This window comes from Oxyura jamaicensis, chromosome 1, assembly GCF_011077185.1.
Source record: "Oxyura jamaicensis isolate SHBP4307 breed ruddy duck chromosome 1, BPBGC_Ojam_1.0, whole genome shotgun sequence".
Taxonomy (NCBI): Eukaryota; Metazoa; Chordata; class Aves; order Anseriformes; family Anatidae; genus Oxyura; species Oxyura jamaicensis.
The window spans coordinates 141,095,448-141,114,699 of NC_048893.1; the positions used below are offsets into that span (position 1 = coordinate 141,095,448).

The 19,252-nt window shown below is 42.8% G+C and overlaps 1 protein-coding gene across 1 annotated transcript in view; it reads left to right on the top strand.

The window, feature by feature from the left end:
- Positions 1-19,252, top strand: part of SH3RF3 (SH3 domain containing ring finger 3) — a 238,048-nt gene that overhangs the window by 112,829 nt on the left and 105,967 nt on the right. The gene's annotated exons all lie outside the window — the stretch shown is intronic.

Below are 19,252 nucleotides of genomic sequence, written 5' to 3' on the forward strand. Positions count from 1 at the left end.
GACCCTGGTATTTTATCCAATGTTTTAGTTGACTGACCTTTGCTCGCTGCTCCTGGACTCGTTTTTTATCACACTGAATGCTCATTGTTTGCCCTGTAGCATATAGCCATCTGCTCAGGCATGTTGTCCATTCAGGCAGCTTTCCCCATGGGATCAAGACACTGGATTTGGTGTTCATCTTTTGGCATGTCACCCTTCTTCTGCATCACCTCTGAGCACTTCTTGTTCAACATCTTCTAGTGATGGGGAGCCGAGGCAGGTCACAGGGTTTGGTAGCACCACGGGCATGGATCACAATCACTGAGAGCACCATCGTCCAGCGGAGCCTTTGGCCATGCCAGGTTGACTTTGCCCCCCAGTTTCGGGTAGCGCTTACATAACACAGATGAGCCAGCACAATGATAGGGGAAACTCGTGCAAAACGAAGCAAATGGTTGTCCAGTAGCTTGTATCTGTTCAGCACTAAGATTGGTACAGAGGGAGCCAAGGTCAAAGAAGAGATAGAGCAGAGGGGAAGGAAGGGACTGTGCCTGTCTGCATCCGGGTGACATTAAGTCACCTCAGCTGCACCCAGACAGGAAGGTGGGTGAGTTTTTCACTTAGGTAGCTCTTTATTTGTTTGCTTTTGGCTTTGGGCTGGCCACAGATATATTTAGTTTGGATTTGTGAACCATGACAATGAATGCTCTTGCTGATTATTTTCACTTGATCAGCAAACATGGACATCACACACTACTGCGTTATTGTTACACATGGATGAACTTGTGCTTCTGCTGACACCTTTCAGAGGACCTCAGAGCATAATGCATTATGCATCCTTTCCCCTATTTTTGTCAGTGGCAAGTAGCAGGTACTTCATAGGTCAATTACAGACATCTGTACCTTGAAGGATGTACGGCCAAGAGCACGAATATACCATTAGCGAAGCATTGGTGGCAATGTGGGTTTTGGTGTGCTGCAGTATGAGGGACAAGTCCTGAAGCATGTGGACCTGGCTATGCATGAAGGCTGTTGCTGATCCTATGGCACAGCTACCTGCTCAGAGCATCCAAAGAGTAAGCTACGATTCCCAAATCCGATGGTCTGTAGTGTATTTACAAGTAAATACACTATTTCAAGAGGAATTGTAGCATTTATCCAAACACCTTTTGTTGTTTTCTTCCTTTCTGAGATAGAGTTTTGATCCTTAATTTGTTAATCTTGGCCCTGAGGCAGACAGGAAGGCGAACTCCTCCTGAAGCTGCTTGGATGTGCAGTGGGTGTACGCTCCTGACAGACACAGTTGTGGTAGGACTTCTAAATGTTTTATCTGATACATGCATTACTCAGACAACTGTTCCTGCATGAAGCCTTAACTGGCAGGATATGAAGCAGGGAAAAGTTTTATCTGGTTGGCTGAGAAATGGTTATGCAGATTTGTAGTTTTAGTGAAAGATGCTGCTTGATGAAAGGCAGAGTGTTTCATCTGTCTTCGTGAGCTCACCCCTGAGTTGATATTATCTTAATTTATGAAGGAGTCCTAGAATATTAAGTCTCTTTATCAGCAATAAAATTTGAAAAGAAAAATATTTATGACTTCCAAATTATTGAAAGATCATCATTCAGGCAATTGAAGTGAAAGCAGGGAGAGGTCTGGGTGTGAGTCATCTCTTGGCTCCAAACAATTTTTCTTGGTGGTGGAAAACAGCTGAGCAAGGTACGTAGGGTGGACGACGAGAAACTTGATGCAGTATCAGTGTTTTCGTACATAAGAGAAGGCACTTGCCGAATTAGAGTGCTGATGTGGATTAACAATCTATAGTCCTTACTGGATTAGTGGGCAGAGAAAGTGGGGACAAACAGCAACCCTGTGTGCTTGCTGGCTCCTCTCCAGCCTCCAAAGCTCATACTTTCATCCCAGCCCTTTTCTGACATTCCTGCAGCCTCTCAAACTGCACCCGGTAGCCGAGCATGTCTCGCTGGCCAGGTGAACTTTCCTCAAGAGCCTCTTCAGCTTCCAGAAGCAGGGACTGCCCAACAGGCGTATGGGCAGCCTGCTAAAAGGCAGACTTTCCCAGTCTTGCAGCACCAATTCCAATTTGTGGCCATCCTGGTTTGGGGGAACTGTATTTTTTTCTAAAGGTCCAGGAGTTAAGTTGAGGGAGTGGAAATATTCATATGCGTAAATAAAGAACTCGCCTGAATTTGTGCCCAAACTTAATCAGAACCAAAAACGTATTTCTAAAATGAAATGCCTTTTCAGCAGAGGAGGAAATACCATAACGTCCCAGTATTCACTTACTCATGACATTCTAGCTCGGCTTTGTATACTGAAAAAATTCTAAGTGTTTGACATAGGCTTAAATAAACATTTACCCTCTTGGTGCTCTATCCAAGTAGGGCCCAGCACAGTCCTTGGGACTCACCCATTCATAACGAGGAGAAGAATGCGAGACCTTCCCTCCCAGCTGCTCCAGCCTAATCAGCTCAACCAGCCCCACTCTCCTGGCATCCGTACATTTGTAGTGCTGGCAAGAAAAAGGGGACTTTTTTTTTTTTTTTTAACTTTTTTTTTTTTTTAGTTTCCTTCCCCCTTTTTTTTCACCTGAAACATTCTTGCCATTTTGGCAGTTTTATTTTTATTATTTTTAATGATTATTTTATTTTCAGGGGATTTGGGTTTAGCAATGTGAAAACCAAACTAAAACCAAGCTACAGTCTAAAGCAGTGATGGGCTTCTGCACTAGCTTCTCTGTCCCAGCTCAAAGCACAGCTTGATTATGCAGATTGCAAATTCCTGAAGTATGAGAAGTTTAGCTTGAGTTACATGTGTGCGTATCCGCAAGTCATATTTTGCCAAGAGGAAGGGAAATTTCCCTCAACACTGTATAGCTGAGGTTCTCAGGCTAAACCTCTGTAATTTATAAATTAGAAATCCTGGAGAGCTGGAGAAGTAAAGAGTGTTAGGCGTACATTGTGCTCCAGGGAAAACAACATTGCTTTATCATGAGCTTTCACTGTGCTGTTAGAGAACAAAGCTGGGGAAAGAGGCTTGTTTATGATTGCAGGGAGTAACAAAATTATCAAGGAATTTTGTATTACCTACACAGGAAATACTGCTGTGGATATTTGGGCTCCCTTGGAACATTTGTTGATGCTTTCAGACTTCAATGCAGTTGTGATTCATTTCTGGAGATGGATCCTCTGTGTTTCTCACAGTCAGGCCAGTATCTTTATCTAACATTTGAAGTAAGCTCCCTCGTTTGTTGTGAGGGCAGCTTTAACCTTATTAAAATACAGACTTGGATGGATGCTTGAGCAGAGAGTGCTTCACGTAATTTTACTCTGAAAGGATCAGATCCCCATTCCTTGCAAATTTTCAAAGGTCTTTGTTTCTGCTGAGGATTTTGAAAGTATAAAGGACCGGAGTCAACTTCATTAGCAGACATAAATAAGAGCACGATCTGTCTGTGAACCTTAGAGCAGACAATGGTTGGGGAAAATGAGCTGGTGAAGTACAGACTCCCCTTGGGTGAAAAAATGTTTTAAACATAAAGCACAATGCTAACATCTTAGTGAGCAACTAAATGCAGTTCATTTCACATAAGTCATACAATATACAAATAAATTGCCTGTGCAACAGTATTAAGAGGTTTTATTTTTATTTCAAAAATACTAAGGAGACCTTTAACACTGTATTGTAGAGCACTGGCAGATAAAAATCTGAAACAAACATTTAGAAACGTAATTAAGCTTTAAGTAGTACTTGTTTCAGAAATCAAATTTCATTTTGATTCCTTCAGAATGAACAAAATACATTTTTACCTTGAAATGGGAGGTGCAGAGGCCTTACGTCTACTTTTACTGATAGAGTAAACGAGGTGAGTTCAGTTTTCAGCTTTGTGAAGTCAACTGTTTGCACTACGTCTGTTTCACTTTTAATTGTGGAAAAGGCCAAATTTCTTGTCTTCTGCTCACTGTATTTGCTTTTCAGGTTGTTCTTTACTATTAAACCTGGGTGCCCCCGTCCTCTTTTGTGGTTTAATTTTCGCAGCAGCATGTTGTGGAGAGAGATGCTGTCTCAGCTAATGAGCAAATAGCTCCATGAGCAGCAAAACTAATGATGCCTGCTTTCCAAAGGATTCATGTCTCTTGGTTGATTGACTTTTAACTGGATTATGCCACAGCTGCAATGTGCATTCGCCCCTTAGTAGGCACCAGAGAATCCACTCCTCGGCCAAAGTTGTGCTCCCAGGAGGATGCCCTGTTGTTTAGTAACACACGGTTGGGCTGGAGCTCTTTATGAGTCCAAGAATTCAAAAGGGTCTTGCTATCTTTACATTCCCCTTCCCATCTTGCCTCAGTGCTGTGGTTTCACCACCATCTCCTCTGCATGATCCTTACAGTTCCTTTGAGCTCTGTACCTGATGTCACATTTGGCTGAAAGTGCCCAGCAGGCTAAATGTCACTAGGGCAGCTAGACGGGTAGGCACACTGTAGCAGCACATAATCCTTAGAAAGCAGGGCTAAAATGTGAAGAAAACAGTTAAGAAATACTGGGGATGGCTCATGTTTGGATTTTTCTTCCTGAGAGTGGATGCTTAAGAGGAATTAAGCACCAGCAGAGGAGCCTGTGACAGGAAAGAGGAGCAGGCCCATGTCCCCATCCTGCCTGATGCAAGGCAGATGCTCACCCTTGCAGCTCCCACCTCTTGCAGGGCTGTTCCTTAAGCACTGGCACGGCTGCGTTCAGCCATTAGCCCTGACGGTGTTTTGTTATGAAGTGCTAAATATACTCACTAGAGCAGAAAAAGAGTAAGTCTTCATCCTGCCTGTGGCAGAGATGGGAAGAGGGCTTCATGGATTCCTGCTCCAGTGAGCATGTGCTTTATAGAAAGTGGAACTGTTCCAATAAATAAGCAAATAAATAAATACCATCAGTCCTCCATTTGCCACCCAGCTATCCAGAGACAGAATAGATTTGAACTTTGGTTATTTGCTCCTCAAATACATGTTTTACTCTGGAGATACCTAACTCTGGCTCTGTTCATTCTGCAAGTGATGCCTGATTCCCTTCTAAACATGCTTAAGAATGTCCCAGGTAAAATTAAACTACGTATTTGATCCTAAAATGATGCAAATACTTGCTGGAAATTCTGCACAGCCTCACTTTTAGAGAAGAACATATATTTTGTATAAGTATTAGCGGACAAGCCAAAACGTATTAGTTTCTTGATTGTGACGGAGTTTCTTCTTTTTAAAGTCCTTTTGGATTAAGTTCTTACACAGGTGTTTTATAACACTTGAGGACACATTTTGTCCCTGCTGTTTTCAGGATAAAGATTTTTTTTAATTTTAGCATTAATGTTTTTCTAGTTTTATAGTGATGTGTGGTTTACACAGTGCTGGATCTGCCGTGGATTTCAGAGGTGGAATTTTGTGTAGAACTGGAGAATAAGAGATACAGGCAATTCCTGTAGGGGAAAATAAATAAATAAATAAATGATTGCAACAAGTATGTCATTACTTGGCATGTGTGTTATCAACTCCAGTCCCACTTGCTTGTGATGGTTGCTAGTGGTACAGCTGATTTGCAGTTAGCCTATTTGAACCAGTGCAGGAATTTTTTACAAGTGTGCATTGCTCAGGCAGAACTGCCTCTAACCTGTAAACTGGAATAACACCTCTGAGATAAGCAAGCTGCTTTGGACTTCCAGTCAGGTAACTGAGATAAAAGCCTGGCCCAAAATTTCACTCTCCAGGGCTTCCATAGCAGGCAGTAACCATGTCCTGAACACAGCTCCTTTAGGAAGCTGTGAAGCCATTGCATGTAGTTCAGTTTTTGAACTAGGGAGTGTACGAGCACTGTATATCTTCTTTTAGGGCTCCTTTCCCTTTTTTGGTCTGCTGTCATTCCACTTGCTGCTATTGCTTGCTTGGATATTAGTGAATGACACTGCGAGTGCAATTGTTTGAGCCTTGGCTTGCTTGCCAAAGTCTGTGGGACAAAATGACACTTCGGGAATGCCAATAAATTCAGAATTTTGTTAGACTGCCACGATGAAATTGCAGTTAGAAGGGTTGCTGGCTCTTTTAATTATATATTTAAAAGAAAGCATTTTAAATGACCAGTACCTCATAATTTCTCCCTCTAGTGTATAATTTAAATAATATAAAGGAATTAAATTCCTCTGAGGTTACAGACAGACAAGGACTTAAAATATTGCCTGGAGATAGGTTGGGCTTTCCTGTTAATGGAACTCATTTTCATGCAGGGAATTGCCACATTCAGACAGACACCCTTTCACTCTAATATTCCTTTTTGTTCCCCAGCCTCTGAGTGACAACATCCTAAAAGAGCAGTGCGTGGCAGATGATTAAAAAGTACAAATATTCCAGGCGGCATCCTGAATTACCTCCTGAGCAGCACTGATGATTGCTTGAGCTCTCTCTAGGGCTGCAAAGATGATTCAATAAGCCCTAATTGAAACAAATATGTGAGAAAGGGAAGTACGCTTTGTTGATTATCTGTTCTCAGAGCTGTATCCAAACCTGGTTTCCTCTGGGTGTTTCAATACGTATGTGCTCAGCTGATGGTGACTTAGTAAAGGCATTTCCTCATGCTGTTAGGAATCAGCAGGCACCAGCAGACAGAGCAAGCGGCTGGCAGCAGAGGGTATGCATTAAGACACATTCATCTAACATGTGTTTCATTATCTAGATCACATTTTGAATGCCCATTACAAAGTAATTCTGTATTGCCTGTGCATTATGTATAACAAAGAGTGGTTACTAATGGAATTCATTAAACAGCGTCTAAATTTCGTCCTTTGCGAAAGCAGTTGGGAACACTTTTTGGTGAAATATTTCCCCTAAAACCCTGGAAGAAATCTGAAGGGATGAGAAAGAAGATCTGTATGAGAAGAGACTGCGTTGCTTTCACCCATTGCGTGCTTGTTTTCGTCTTGGCACTTCCTTGCTTGAAAAATGATGGTTCACTTTTGCAGTGAGCCCATGAATTTCAGAGGGATCACTCCTAGAGCAAGGTGTTAGGACGAACAGCAGCCCGCAGTTGAAAACAGGAATTCAGGATTTACAGCACAAGGCTTTGTCAGGTCTGTTGCATCCAAGCTCCATCCTGTTTTCCTACCATGGGGCGCACCAGGAAGCTGACCTACAGCTCTGCTATGTGGGGGCATGTTTGCCTGTTTGACTGCTGGGAAAAGAAACAAAAAAGTTTGGGGAAAGAAAAGTTTTGAAAGTTTTGGAAAAAAAAAAGTTTTGAAAGCAAAACTCACAGCAGACAGGAGCAGTCATTGTTCAGATGGTGCAAGTCCTGTGCATCACACAGCTGATTCATGAAAGGTGATGTGGGCTCCTGTATCCCACCAGCTTATGCAGCTCTCTGCACGACATACCTGTGTGGACTATTAGCTGTGCATAATGCTAATTGTGTTATCTGACAAGGTGATAAGTGTGTTTTGGGGGTAACTCAAAGTCAACCTTGATATTTTTACTCGTTTCTCTATATTGCCCACATATTCTGTCCCTTGGGTTGGGATTTCCCAAGTGACTGTTGGCAGACCAGGGGTATGCAGATGCACGTTCAGGTGGTACAGCAAGAGCTGGTAGGGATGCTTCACTTGTTGTCCTGCAGGAAGACAACCACATTTGAGTGATGCCATGTGAGGCTTTATAGGCTTTTGTCCTGTCTTTGATGGGAAAATGCTCTAACACGCAGACATAACAGTAGTTTTACCTAGGCACTTAGATTAAAAAGGCACATGTACCCTGGAGTCTTTTGCAAATATTTGAGGTACCTTGAATATAATTTGAAAATTCCCCCATCAAAAGTGGCAGTCAAGATAATTGAAGTGCAAGAGTGACCTTTGTAATAACTCAACAAACTAGACAAATAGAAAGCTAAAACTCTCCTGTATTGCCAGCAACTTACCTTTCTCTCCACAAATAAGCTACTCATAAAATGCTACAGGGAGGGCAAATCGTGTGGCACATATTTCATTTCCTCTGTCTCCAGTATATCTTACCAGACACACTGTAGCTTCAAATAGATGCATTTTTTTCAGATTAAGCACTTCCTAAAAGTAATGGTCCTTGATAGCAAAACTGGGGAATGATTTGCTGCTTGATTAGAGACCAAGTCCATGAAAATAACCCTTTTGATTGATGTACTGTATTACAGTGAGTGATCCTTCGCTGCCAGTTCTTTGCATGACTTGATTTGGTAAATACTACTAACTGTGGATGGGCTATGACAGTCCAACGGATGACACATAGAGTAGAATAAATCATAGCCCAAACTCATGAGTTCAGCTAAAACACCTAGTTGACTAGCTCTCCTATTTCCAATCTTTCTTATATATCCTTCGCTTTCATTATCTTCACTGCAAACTCCTTTTATTTTACAATGAACGACTAAGTAGGAGATGTTGATGTAGTAGTTCTTGGGTTGAAAGCCCTCACTTTCAGCTCTGAGACAACTCTGGTATGTTTAAGGCTTGAAAATGGCCTATCACAGTTCAACGGTTCCAGTCAAATTAAATGTGGCATTTGGCCCTTGAGAATTCAAAATATAGACAATTTAAGTAAATGACTTTATTAAACTCTGACTCACTTCAAACTTCACATGTGTACGCTTCAAAGGGTCAGGTTGGATGTACATCTAGTAGTTCAGCAGCCTACGCAATATTCGTGAAGCTGCCAAAGTCAGCTGGAAATTTTGTGAGACCAAGCTTTCTTTTATGCGATTTCCATAATTTCCCATTTTTACCTTTCAGGAAGCTAAAACAATGTATGCACTGGGGAAAAGGGGAAGGAAATCTTTCTTCCAGTATTTCTGAAACTCAGCACGGGGTCAAGTCTACCTTGATTCTAGAAGTGGCTGGAGAACTCTTTATTTTTCTTAGGTTTTTCGAAGAGCGGTTACGTAGACCTTTCTGTTTTCTGGCTCTCAGTAAATCCTAGTGAGCTTGCTGAAAGCCAGGGAGCCTGCAGGACTTGCAAACACCAGTGCAAGCCAAGGTTCCTGGCAATTCCGGCCGTCTTCCAGCAGAGCCAGGACTCGGCAGCAGCCAGTTGCTTGGTGCTGATTGAAACAGATAAGACTCAGTGAAGAAAAAAAAAAAAAGGAATTAACTGCATCGGTTGGTAAATGCTGAGGTGGAACATTTCCCTTTTGGGGATGAGAAGGATTTCATCTTTCATGGCCTGGAACAATTTGATACAAATCCATTCCATGCTTCCCATAAACCAAACGTACTCTCCTCCCTCCCCACTCCAACCAACCAGCTTTACTCAGCTCCATTGAACAGTTTTGTATAAACTGCCATATTCGCTTGATTCCCATTTATCTCAGCTGGGCTTTTTAATCAGGCTGTATTTTTGGAAGGGCATGGGGTTTTTCAAAAGCACTGGTCACCTGGATTGAATGATTCCCTGGCCACTGTCTGGTGAGCAGGACTGTGAATTAATTTTTATGCTGTCGGCACACAGTGTGTTTGATAACCTAACCTGTGACAATTTCAGAGGCCTAATAAATGGTGCTTCAGGTTTATTTACTGATATTTCACTCAAATATGAATAGAATCTGACCATGGAAATATTAAATTAGCTCTATCATGCCCTTCTCTGTCAGAAGGAGGTGAATTATGAACAATAAATAAGTGCTGAATGAAAGACTCTCAGAGCACTTTGCACTGTGTCTGGGTTATTAGAAATGAAGCAATTCCACTTCATCTGCCCTGTCCAGGTTCTCCAGGTTCCTAAGACCCTATTAAGGGAAAATTGGTCTTCAGCATGTTGGAAAGAATGACAACAAAATGGGTAGTTTTTCCAAAAATAGCATTTGAATTTTTAAAGCTCAAGTGTCCTTTCCAGTGCTGGGGGACACAAGAGGCAGATAAACATAAGTTATATTAAAGACATAGCTAGAACTAAAATACAATATTGATAGAACTGGGAGACATGGGAACTAAATGACGTTAAACAGCCTTATTGGTGAAGAAACCAGATAGTATTGGGAAGGACTGATAACAAAAGCACTGCTTTATTCCAACTGGGGTTACAGGGAGTATGTGATGCTCTCAAGCAGCTTCAGGACCAGCAAGGTACACGGCTGAGTGTTTGTTCACAAGAGGTTTTCAGGATGGACACTACTATGCAGGAAGCAATAAACTCTGGCCTCAGCAGACTTTATTATAGGATTTCTCCTATTGCTTGGTGAGAGGTGCTGCAGGAACAGCTGTCCTTCCCCACCTTGCAATAGCTCTGCCTCCCACTGCAGGAAAAAACAGCTTTGGGCCTTCCCCTGAAGTGACCATGGATCTCAGAAAAGACATGGGCTCCTCATTTCCATGTGTAGAAGGCAGTCGGATGAGTGCTTGCTTGGTTTGATCTGGTTCTACTGCTCCCACCCATTTTTCCACCATATGGCACCCGTGCAATTAGAACTTTTCTTAACAGGGTAGCATAAACAGTGAGGAAAGAGTGCAGAGTTCCTGTGCACATTACATGGGGTGTCAGAGGCAGAACCAGTGCCACCAGGGAAAGCACAGGGAGTGACCCCAGCTGGTCATCCTCTCTTGTCGATGCGGCACTGCTGCTTGTGGGCCTGGAGGCTCACCTGCACCTCTTTCACACTGGTCTAAGAGACTTCAAAGCATATGAGTTTTGCCTGATGCATGTTAGCAAATAATGGAACCGTGTTTGCAAGCCTAAAAAAAAAATCAGCATCAGACCAGATCCCCTTTTGGTGGACTCCTGCTTTCATCAGCGTTGTCTGTATTTGATGGAGAAGAGCCAGCAGTCGCCCACACGTGCGAAGATGGGTTTTCATGAGAAAGAGCAGAATAAGGCCTGCCTTGCTGAGTGATGCGTGCTTGCCGGGCAGTGAGCCCAGGCACAGCACACGCGTCTGAGGAGCAGCACAGAGGAAGGAGGCCGGCTTTGGCATGAGCTGGTGGGAGCAGCGAGTTACACCACTGAGAGCTGGTGCAAGTACAGCAGCATGAACCTTGGGGAGGGAAGAGTTGTGGCAGCCTGCTTCAGCTGCAGAGTTGGAGGTCATGCTAGGGCCAGGGAAAGGTGGCATTTTCTATGTTCCGTCGAATTTCCTGAGGCAGAAGTAAATGCTGTGCACCAGTCTGGTCTCTGTGCATTTGTTTACTTTGGTGTTATCACTGGGACCAGGAGTGGGTTTGAAGCATGTCACCCGAGCATCTCACTTCAGCTCCATCATGGGGTGGTCCTTGGAGCACACAAAGTCCATTTGTTTCAGAGGGAACTCAACTAAACAGGAAGATACAACCCAGGCCCTCATGTGCTCCAGCTGGTAACAGGCATTTAGTTCACGGCACAGATTAGATCCTCCTCCAAGGTAAAGCTTTCAAAACATGTACAGTGTGTACAGTGTGGTCCTTAGGTCCTCAGCACCAACTCTTCCCCTCTGCCAGTCCTTTTTATTGCTCCACACCACAATGACAGAGGCAGAGCCCTTCTCTTTCAAAGTTTCCCGATGAACTTTGGGAGTACACCATAAAGTTGTCCAGGTCTTGCTTTCCTACGTGAAAAAGTTTGTTCCTTCCAGCTTTTCAGAACATAAGGGGCTGATAAGCCTAGGAATAGGAGTGTTACTGTTCATTTTTTAAAACCCTTTGTTTTTTATTGATATTTTTTTAATCTCCAAATATATGCACATAGCATCTGAGACTACAAAGTAGAAGTGATGGGTACATAGCCTCTGCCTGTTCCCTTTCAAAAGCCTGACTTACTTAATTCTTCTTAAAATAAAAATAGAAATGGTAAATTTTACACGGACTGAGATTTTTTTTTCCATCCAAGTCAAGTCGAGAACATAAATGTTAATCGAATTCATATATATTTCCCTGCTATGGCATTAAGTGAGGATGGAATAAGAAGGACTTCTCCTGCATAAAGAGAATTTTCAGTCTGTGATTAACATAAATCAGGAATTCAGATCTGGGTGGCTCCCAAGTGAACCAATTAAAACACTGCAGAGCCCAGGCCTGCTGACAGGGTTTCAGAAGTTGGAGGGAAGCTCTCCTGACTTCCAAGTGGAAACACTAAAATACATTATACGGGTTAAGGCACAGCTTCGAGCAGGGGACTGAGCAAGGAAGATTAGCTTTTTTGGCCAGCTGATGAGCTAATGCCTGTCATCCTTACGCTGAGCTGCACCTCACTGGCTCGGTAAAGCTCCCTTAAAATGCCTTGGCCTACTTCTGTGAATGAGGACAGCAGATTTGGCCCTGCTGTGACTAGCGTGTTGCCAGCTCGTTCTCTTCGCAGGGGTGCCCAGCAATCTGGAGGTGTATTTATCATTTTGATCTTGCCCACCTCTCTGACTTCTGTGGTACAACTTAAAACTTGCATCAGAAACTCAGCCCTGGCAAAACACTGGCTTTTGAGGCCAAGCCTGGTTCTAGAGGAAAGCTGAGCATTGATAACTCTCAAATAACTCCATCAGCTGTGATGGAAATGGATCAGGACAAAGGTCACCACCTCAAGGAAATTTTTATTAGGTTAAACCTCAAACTGGTTGAAAATACGTAGTAAATGTTTCCTTCGAGCAGAGAGATCTATTGCAGCCTAAATGAAAATAACATTTAAAATCCTTGAGCTGGATTTCAAAATTAGGACAAATTTAAGTGTTTGCTGAATCCCAAAATCAATGCTGCGTGGAAGTATGAAATAACTTAGAAACTGAAACTGAGCCAAGGCTGGCTTGGGAGTAATTTTGTCCCAGAGCTAGCTACATACCTCCCAGTTACTAAAAACCAAATGTTTGCCCCCTGTTACATGATGGGGCAGATGACCACCAGCAGGAACCCAGGAAATATTTCCCAAGCTGGAAATGCTGAATGATGTGGAAATAATTACTCAGGTAAAAAGGCTTGGACTGCTTTCAAAATATTAATGCAATCTTTCTCAAACCACAGTGACAACCAAAAAAAAAAAACAGGAACAAGGAAAATTTGGATCCTTCATATCAACAGACAGCCAAAACCCTCAAAGCACATTGGCTACACTGAAAGCATATTTATTCAGCTTTCAGCAGACAATTAGCAGGAATCAGACTTAATAGGGCAGAGGTGATCCTCCAAGCAAGAGCTGCCAAGAGAGGCTGGAATTTGATACTAAATTGGAATAAAAAGAAGTGTGTTTGGTTTAGCATGCCATGTGTTTTTGAACCATTCAAAGGCTCCTATTTTTAGATACCTTCAAATATTTCAGATTTTGAATCCTGAAACATTCTCTATTCTTTTAATATGACTCATGAGAACAAGTTAGAGGGATAAAGAGGAGAGGTTGATTTCATTCAAGTGTATTTGTTTTATGTGTATACAGTAGATTGAATTTTGGAGTGGATGTGATGACTCCATAGCTTTTTGCTTCAGACTTGTAAAATTGTCTTCAGGAAAACAAGATAATTTTCTTCCCTGGGAAAAAGTCTCTTCTTTACTATCATCTTCTGCTAGTACAATCAACATTCACAGGAAGGGAGCAAGAACCTCCAGTTTCCCCTTTGAGAGTATTGTTTGATGTAGTCATATTACCTGTTTTCAGACAGCCATACGTAATTTGGGGTTACATCCCTTCATGTGGACCCTTCCCAGAGCCCTTGCAAGGGACGTTCCCGACCAGAAGGTCACAGCTTGTGTCCATAGTACATTCCTGAAGGTGTTTTGACCATGAGCAAGCCTTGCGAAGGACATTTCCAACCAAGCAGTCCCAGTAGACGTCCATGGTACTTCCCAGAAGGTGGCTTGTGGATGAGCCTTAAACCCGCATTTTTGGTGAGCTACATACACAAGCTGCTTTCCTCTCAAAGCAAGGACGTGTGGCTCTGAAATTGTCTGTCGCAGTTTTGTCATCACAACAGAGCTGGCTGCCTAACAGACGTGAGTAATGTGAGGCAGAAACCCAAAGACCAAGGTACACAAACGTAAAGGAGCAAATAAATGTGTTTGCTATCTAAAAATGAAGAGAGTGCGATGGATAATACATCTAGGGAAGTCTGTGACAAGATTCATAGTCCCTGGGCATATTTCATTCATGTGAATGGTGCTTACACAGCAGATAATTTGAGCTGTTTCTACCTTTGCAGCAGTGCCAGGGAAGTATTTTCATCTCCTAAAATGGGTCTTAAACAATAGCCCGATCGTATTGCACGCTCGGGGTGCTCTGCTCCAGTGTCTGCAGTATTTCTTGAGTTTCTTGCTTGCATGAATATTTGTTGTCGCAGCCGAAGACAGAGCCAGTAATGTAATAGGTACATGGCCCTGTTCCATGTACAGACAGATTTTCTGTATTTGGGCGTTTTTCCATTTCACCTTCCTGGTGGTAAAACAAGCGCAGATAAACAGTAAAACAGGGCACTTAGTACTTGGAAGCAGAAGCCGGATAACGTTTCTTTGCTCGGTAGGAAAACTCCTTCTGCTCTCAGGGAAACCCAGAGCCAAACTTGACAATTTTAGGCCCTTTTTATAGCATGAGGAGGCTGGTGGTGCTCGCCCAGAAAGTCCTGCTGATAGGAGGTATCGATCTGTAAGCCACAAACCTTGCCCAAAATGTTGCCTCAATGAAGTCCCAAAAATTCTGGCATCAAGTAATCCTCTATCCACCAGAAATTAAAGGCAATTTTTGCTCGCGGCTGTTGTACTATATGTGTTTCTTTTAAAAAGCACAGAAAAGCTAGATCAAAGGCTATGTCTAAAATTTAAATTCATGTTACTTCAAAAACAGATTACAGAAGTGCCCCAGTTATGATTGTCTTTTGTCTTGTAGTGTGCTTTCTAGTTGGATCTATCCTAAATTTCTCTTCCCACATACGGCCTCTCTTCCCCCTCCTTCTTTTGCCATTTAATTTAATAAATTGTTGGAGGAAATGTTCCATGTAAATTGATTTCTGCTCATGCAGGAGTGTCATATATGGTGAGAAGTGATGGGAATTACCACGTGAGAGGGAAATTCCTGAACTAAATACTTGCCTTCCTAATTCAGGCCATTTTTGGTATGTTTTGAAAATCAAATTGTGCTTTTCCTTTCATTAAAGAGAATCTTTTAGATTGGAAATGAAAAAATGTTTACTTCATAGGATGAGGCTTATTAGCAGTTATAAATAGTAAACAGCAATATTTATCTCCCAAGCGATTGTAATTTCTTGATTAAGGCATCAGATGAATAGCTGTTTGGTTTTTTAAGTATTTTTGTAAAATGAATAAATTTGTACAATGAATGCATGTACTGTAACATACTTCTTCAGCAAAATATGGCCTCTTTTTTTTCGCACAGGAAAATTGCCTGATGGTGTTTCACTAAGTTTTAGGTGGACAAGCTTTACTTTACTTTAGACTCACATCTCAGAAGGTTATGAATTAAAACCTTCCTGATACGTAAAAATGCATTGTTAGTTTAAAAGTGTATTTGCAACAACAGATCTGATCAAAGGGGAATTTGCCAACAGCTTCGATGTGTACCTGTCAGGGAGGAGTGACTAATAGATAGGGCTGCATCGAGGCCACGCATCAATTTTCCTTTCCATTGGTCTTGGAGGCTTCTCTGTCCTCCAGGAGCTGGGGCTTTTGGCGAAGCTGGAAGCCTGGAGAGTCCTGATGGATTTATGAGACTTGGCACTGGCAGGGCTGGGGAGGGAGAGTACCTGTGAGTAACAGTTTGCACTGTCAGTCTCCTCGTTTATTAATCTTTTCAGATGTTTCCGAGCAAAATCCACGTTGTGCAAATCTGTTCCTAGGTGGATAAGGAGGAGCAAACTGTCCTCAGCAGTCAGCAAGGGGACCCGGCAGCTATGAATGTTGAAGCAAGTCTTTACGTGGGACAGCAATCTGGGGAAATGATTGGTGTCTCAAAAGGAGTCGTCCTATGTGCACGCTTCCTTTTAAATAAAACCTGTGCTCAAAAGCACATCTGCCATTCATAAATGAAAGCTAGTGGAGAGGATTTGTGGTCAAATTTTAAAAAACATTGTTTAAAAAATTACTGTTACGTATTGTATACACAAACCTCTGAAACAGAAATCTATTTTTATTAAAGTTTGGAATTTGAAAGAGGAAGATACTGCCAACATCTTTTTTTTAGAAAACTGACTTATAAAGGAAGTGCTAATGAATAATTGCACAAATGGTGCTTCAAATAGTAAAGCACAGAGGCAGATTTTCACTGCTGCTGGTACAAGAATAAATCTGAGTGAGTAAATCTGCTGTGTGTTGCCAATTTTTATCATTCTTGGATGTGGAAATAGAATCTTGTGCAATATTTAAAGAATGCAAAAGCTCCACACAAGGGGACTAGTGCCTCCCTGGCAGAAAAAGACATTACTGGCACAGACCAGAAGGAGTGTGTTTGGGGCTTGGTGCTTTCCCAGCTGGAGGAGCATCCCTGAGAGTACCAGTCCTGTAGTCTACAGTGGTCTACACTGAGCTACTGGAGAACCATGCTGGCACCCAGGATTAGCAGGTAAAACTGCCTATTCCCTGACCTTTTCAGAGCCTGTAGAGGAGCTGCTGTTTGCACAAGCATGGGTCCCTCCAGCGATGGAGGTTTGCACCTTTCTGACGCACCAAGGGGCTGGCGGGTATTCCCTATTAATGTCAATTAGAGCCACACGGTGTTTGTTGAGCGAGTGGTTTATTTCCATGGGCTAGGTTGTTAGCTTAATGAGATTAGACAAGATCTAATGAAAGAAGACAAGTACATAACATGTTTGTAGTAGTTAAACTGCTCTGCACTGGGATTTTCTGGGGCTGTGGCATGGCACACTCTAATAGCCTGTTCACAGCCACATTGTCCAGGTCCCACAGGTGCCTTGTCGGAGAGCTGTCATATTGTCAGCACCATCATTTCCCCTTGTATTGAGGGTTGTCAGTCTGATTAAACCAGCCGTCCTACATGTACACGATCAAGTGACGGCTCCCTTTTAATAAATGAGGAAGCGTGGTGGAGTGCAGGCTGTGATTGATCGCTGACAAACAGGACAGTGCTGCCCCGCTACTAAACCAGTGTCGGGAAGGACTGCTAGCAGCTCTGGAGCTGCTCAGGACAAGGGCTAGCAGCAAACTGACAGCTGCCCATCGAGCAGATAATGACGTGAAAAAGTCAATGACAACCTGCATGGCTAATGATGGCAGAAATGCTAGCTACACTGCACAGCTGTGGGCAAAGATTTCCTGGGTAACTGAGCGTTGCTGGACGAGTTGTTGAGAATGAGAAGGAAAAACTGTCTGTGGCATCTCCTGCACGCTTTCCAGATAGTCTTTAAGGCTTAGTTTCTTTGGACACCTGGAAAAAAAAAAAAAAGAGGGAAAGGGAAGCTGTAATTGCAGAGGCTGGGAATAATTTGATAGCCATCATAAATCTTGTACAGGTTACCTTGAGCGACAGTGTTTTTAGGGGGCATGTCAAAGTTTTGCAGTCAAACGCCATTATAGCTTGTGACTAGATGTTATTAGAATGCATAAACAATTAAAACTAAATGCAGGGAATGAGTTTTAAGATTATTATATATTTATTTTTTCAGGAGTGAAAATCCAAAGAATTATGCTCCTTTTGTATCCTTATAAAACATGGGGGAACTTGTAGGTCCCCAATGTCCTTAATGCAGTTCCCTCAGGGAACTGCATTAAAATAGAGAGAAGATACTGCAGGAAGGTAGAGTCTTTTCTGCCTCACCAAGGGGTCAGCACAGCTTAATTAACTCAAGTTCCTCATTTCTCAAACCAAGGAGGATCCAGCTGTCTAATGCCCTCCCCGCTGCAGATGTCTTTTGTGTCATGTACACAGAATTTATGTCAACATTTGCCATCCCGTTGAGTGTCCCCATCCTTTCTCTGGTTGATAGGCAGTTGTTATTTGCTGCCTCGCTTTATCCAGTCATTCCCATCAACACTAATAACGTGGGGGCGGGGGAGCTTTCAGTTTTGCATAAACCTTGTGCTGACCTTCCTCGGCGAATTGCACCATCCAGGAGAGGCTCATTGCAGGAGATGTCATCCTACCATAAAGATGTATGTTGAGGAAAGGGGAACAGGATGTGAATCATTTTGGAACTCGCCCTGTACAAAATCTTTTTTTTTCCTTCTCATTTCATGAACTTTTTTTTTCCAATGGTATTTTGCTAGAATACTTTTTGCAGAGCAGAAGACTGGAACTCTTCAAAGCCGCAGTGCCAAGCATCTCCTCTCCCTCCTATTTCAAAATAAATCATTCTCCTGGTGGTAATGAGTAATACAGAAAAATGCAGGCAGAGAGGATTTTGCCAGGGAGATTTGCAGTGCTGTGCTTTGGCTTCTATGCAAACTTCTATTTAATGACACTGCCACAGAAGGAGTATTATATTATCTGTCCCACTGCTCAAGCCTTCAGTCTCGGCATTGTATAAGCACACTACTTTTTTTTACATTTATACGCAGCAAGCGATTCCAGAAAAATTCCTGTTCCAGCTACAAAACTCAGCAGACCCCAACTGTGTCATTACCTCACTGAGCTGGGGCAAATCCTGCTTCTGCAGCTGCAAAGGACCTCCGCCAGCTGCCCTGCTAGGGTCCAGCTGCCCGCAGGAATGTATAGCCCCAGCCCTATATCCTGCCACTGTGCTCCCTCTCGTGCCTAAATCAGGGTCGTGGGGGTGGCAGCGGGGCTGTGGCCACCCTTTGGCATCTCTGAAAGCCCCGGAGGGAAGAGGAGCCCCTGTGCCAGGGGGCATGGACAGTCCTTCCCTCACAGAGGGAACCAAATGCAGTGGTGCAACCCAGACGGGTCCTACCCAATGCAGTCTGCTGGTCTCTAGTGCTTTTTTATTTTATTTTTTTCCTGGTAAATTTTTCCTGTTTTCAGAGGGAAAGTTCGGAGATTCCTTTTTTCTGTTCAGTTAGCCAGGATGTTTTTGACATTCAAAGATAGCATAAAGGGTTTTTTGCCTTTGAACTCTGTAGTCTGGCAGAAGTAGCTGCTTCAACGAAATAAATCTTACTTTGCTGCCTGAATAAAAAGTTTCTGAAGATTTCTCTGCCTTCCAGGAGCTGCCTGGAAATGCCAGCCTTCATCTGGATAAAATACTTTGAGCTAGTAATCTCCATAATTAATCCTGGGTGGAGGGACCCTGTGCATTTCCTTGCCTGTCCCACCAGGATGCCGTGACCTGAGGGCCAGAAGAGACAGTTTAACCGCGTTCCCAGTTTCCCAGTTTCTTACTGGCATGATAACCAAGATTTACTTT